The sequence below is a fragment of the Dicentrarchus labrax genome, unplaced genomic scaffold (assembly GCF_905237075.1).
Source record: "Dicentrarchus labrax unplaced genomic scaffold, dlabrax2021, whole genome shotgun sequence".
Lineage (NCBI taxonomy): Eukaryota > Metazoa > Chordata > Actinopteri > Moronidae > Dicentrarchus > Dicentrarchus labrax.
In genome coordinates this window covers 3,275,299-3,279,221 of record NW_026136709.1, presented here as the reverse complement: position 1 = coordinate 3,279,221, position 3,923 = coordinate 3,275,299, and the positions used below count along the sequence as shown (strand labels likewise).

The 3,923-nt window shown below is 35.2% G+C and overlaps 1 long non-coding RNA gene across 2 annotated transcripts; it reads left to right on the top strand.

Annotated features, from left to right (window-relative positions):
• Positions 1 to 438: 438 nt before the first annotated feature.
• On the top strand, positions 439 to 1,921 carry LOC127369197 (uncharacterized). 2 transcript variants are annotated; one of them, XR_007886032.1, is made up of 3 exons: positions 439 to 499; positions 635 to 730; positions 1,087 to 1,921. It is a non-coding gene; the product is annotated as an uncharacterized LOC127369197 (long non-coding RNA). The 2 variants fall into 2 exon arrangements; XR_007886031.1 differs by having other exon boundaries at positions 445 to 730.
• Positions 1,922 to 3,923: the final 2,002 nt, after the last annotated feature.

Here is a 3,923-nt window from a genome sequence, read left to right as displayed (position 1 = left end):
GTATGTATTTTAGGTTCACTTATATCTGTTGTAATTGATCTTTCCTTGTAGGTTCAAGTAGAAGCACAGAGTTTCCTCGAGCTTCATCTCGGTAAGATGTATCCTAACATAGTGTTGATGGTTGAATGTAGTTTTATTTTATTATTATAGGATGTAGTTTGTGGTCTGGTGAACTATATTGCGTTATACACAGAGGTGTCTTTATTTAGCATGGCCTCATTGATATAAATGGGATGGAAAAAATAATAGAAACACCTCAGTATAACGTGATACAGTTCAAGAGCAGCACAGTCACAGGGAAAAACTGCTAGCTTTGCTGCAATGGATGCATTATGTTTTCCTCTTAAAACAAAAGTTGAAAAACCTACATTAATCTATATACATTCATGTGTTTGTATGTCTGCAGGTGTTTGCTGAGTAAAAAACCAACAAAAGAAGCTCACGGACAGGCAAGACAGCGGAGGCACTCCGAGAGATCTTCAGGATTTATGACCGCCATGTGAGTTTAAGATTAACTTTGCTGTGAGCACAATGATGGTTCTTGATGATGATTTGATGATTTTGTAAGTTGAACTGGCTTGATATACTGGTAAATATTTCTATAATGATTACTATGTTTTGGTTGTCAATCTAGGAACAACATGATGTAAACATGAGACGCAGTCTGGCCCTTCGTGCCCTTCCGGTGTACCTAAGAGAGGATGACTCTGATTTCTTCAAGACCTGGAATGTAAGTATTTACTCATAGAAATGTCAATATCAATGACATGTACCATGAAATATAGTATGGGAAACCAACTTTAACGCCTTTTTTCAGGTTCAAATCGATGGATAGGTTTTTTTTTTTTCTCAGTATAATGCTAAAATGTGGTATGTACAATGAAAGACTGATTGGGGACCTCCACTCCAAATTAGAGAGAAATCCACAGTTCTTGTTTCATGCAAATCTCTTTATGCAAGTGTGTTTGAATCCAATATGAGTCTTCAGCTGTCTGAGTTAGAATTATGTTGCCATTGTTAATGATACATGACTTTAAACCTTTTTACTGGAATTATCCTCGTCATTGGATTGTTTGTATTTTGCAGCAAGAAGATGAGCCAGACATTGCTGACACTCCTGTGGGTCTCCTTACTGTGGTCACTGACAACACAACTCATTTCAGCCCCAAGAGCATTTCTGTTTTCATCGAAGATGAAATTGTTGTGAGTGATCTCCCTAGGTTGACTGATGTTAAGTTTTTAGATAACTGTTCAGGAATCAGTGTTCTTAACTCCTGCTTTTAAAATAAATCCGGCTGTGTCATTTTGTTTTATTTTCTCATCTTAATCTTAATCTTAACCAATGCTAACCCTATTGCCCAGCCCAAGTTTTTGTACTGAATAAACGTACGGGAAACGACTGTTCAATTCATGCACTATACATGTTTAATGTTCTGTTGCCTAATGCCTACCTTGATGTTGCCAATTGAAGTACGTCACAGTAGAAACCAGTACTGTATTTGAATGTTTTATTTGAAAAAAGTGAGTTGCAGCCTTCAAGGTACAGTAAGAGCCAAAACGTTTTTAAACAGTGTTAAATGGCTCCACATTCTAATAGTTGTCATTGCTGTTGAGGATGGATTATACTTAGAATCTTATTGAATTTTATCACGAATCCTTTGTGAGTTTTTATCATAATGTTTACTGAATAATGTGAGATGGAGACCCAAAATACTGAATCTACCCTCTGTAGCAATGACCACTATCAGAATATGGAACTATTAACACTTAATGTACTTTAAAACACATTTTGTTTTCCTGGAGTCATTTCCTTTTCCTTTTATTTTAATTTATGACGAGCACTTTGTTTTGACTGAGCTCCTTTGATTCGTGCCTTTTAAAAAGCACATTGTGTTGAATAAAAAAAGTTGTTAAATTGTCACTGTGGTGTCATTTTCATGTTTTCTAACATTATTAGCTGATTATAATTGTGTAGCGGGCCGACATCAGTTAAGAATAAATTTTGAGTGCATGTCCCACATTATGAGTTTAAAATTACTGAAACTTTGAGTGTATTTCCCACATTATATGAGTTGAAAATATTGAAAATTTGAATGTATTACTCCCTAATTATAAGTTGAGGAATATCAATATTTATAAGATAACATTGAGATAATTTAAGGCAACTGTAAATGTAATTTATATTTTATGTAAACTTAAAAGATTTAAAAACATCACTAAAATATTGTTATGTAATCTGTTACAAAATAATTTTTGAGTTCTGTGAACATATTAGGGCTTACAGCATTCCCACAGCTTAGCAATGGTTCTATGTTTCTATTCATACATGGGTTTAAGGTAAAGTGATTCATTTGTCTGGAGGCTCAAGTGAAACAGACCTCATGTACTGTTTTCTTTACTGTAGGACTCACAGTATCAGTAAGCGATGTATACAGATAGCTCATGATTCTTAAACACTATGAATAATACGTGGAGTCATTTTAACAGAGGTTAATTCTGTATTCTGCTGGATGGATGTAAGATGGTGAAGGATGTTGTCTGGAAAAAAAAAAAAACAATTTCAATGAGTAGCCTCAGCACCAAAATGTCCTGCACCATATCAGCTATCTAAAAATATATAAATCCTATGACTAAATCTTATTCTTAGAAAGCAAAAAGAGCAAGAATTATCGCTAAACATATTGATACCAAATATACAGGATGTGGAGAGTTGTAGCTTTCCGGTCTCTTGATAAGACATTTACAGTATTTTATGCCTATGAATGTATCAGTATTCTAGTGAAACAGCCGCTTTATTGGCTCCAGCTCCACCTGCTGCACTCTGTGCTGACCTACCTAAAAGTTGCAGTCCAGGAGGTAAACCAGCTGCCTTCTTGGTAATTCAGATGCTACAACCCTAAAAGTGTCACAGAAATGATGTCACTACATTGTACTGTGCTAGAGTCACAAGGAGTTGGTTGTGGTGGATGGAGGGCGTACCAAGTCCAGGATTCATGTCCAGACTAACAACTAAAGCACTTTGGTAAAGGTTAGGGAAACACTGTGATTTTGGTTAAATGTCTCAAGTCACTGCTATCAACATTTGTGCGACTTGCCAGACACATTAATTAAGAACGTTTCCTTGTGTTCATAGAAAACGTAATTTGGTCGGCATCACATTGCAAAACAACTAAACTAAGCTATTGAAGTGGAGGATGTCAATAGACTGCAAGCCTCAAAAACATATTATTATATTATGTACCTCCTCCTGCTTATTTTGACGGACAATCTTTCATAAAATCGAAAAGTATTTAGGGTTCTGCCATTGCTACATTATTATGTGAGTGCTGATGAATACATGTACACTTTCATTCTGAAAATGTAGGCATGCTGTTATTTAGCCTTTCTGAAAACTATAGCATTGTTAAATTGATACATTTTATTTTTGGAAAAAGATTAGCCACTTGACATTTTTAACAGTCACTTCTTCCTGCCCTGTATCAATGTAATTTCTAGGAGACAGGGCAGGCTGCTAAACACACTGCACGCTGTGGTTGCTAATTGATTGAGAACTGCATTTATTATAGTACATCTGAGCCAGAATTCTTGGAGAGGGATTGGACGAGCAGTGGGGATGCAAAAAGGGTGAGAATTAGAATCAGAATCAGAAATACTTTATTGATCCCTGGGGGGAAATTTGTTCGCTACAGTTGTTCCACTCACGCAACGTTAAAGAATAGTACTTATATAATATATCTAACACAATATACAGAATAGAAATGAATGTATAGGTATATACATATAGTAAAACGTATAACTAAAAATGGAAAATAGAAATATAAGACCCTAAGAGATATAATAAAATAGCGCCTATATACAACGTAAATCTAAACATAAGTGTAAACATATTCCACAGTATTGCTGACAGAAATTAAATAAAAAGA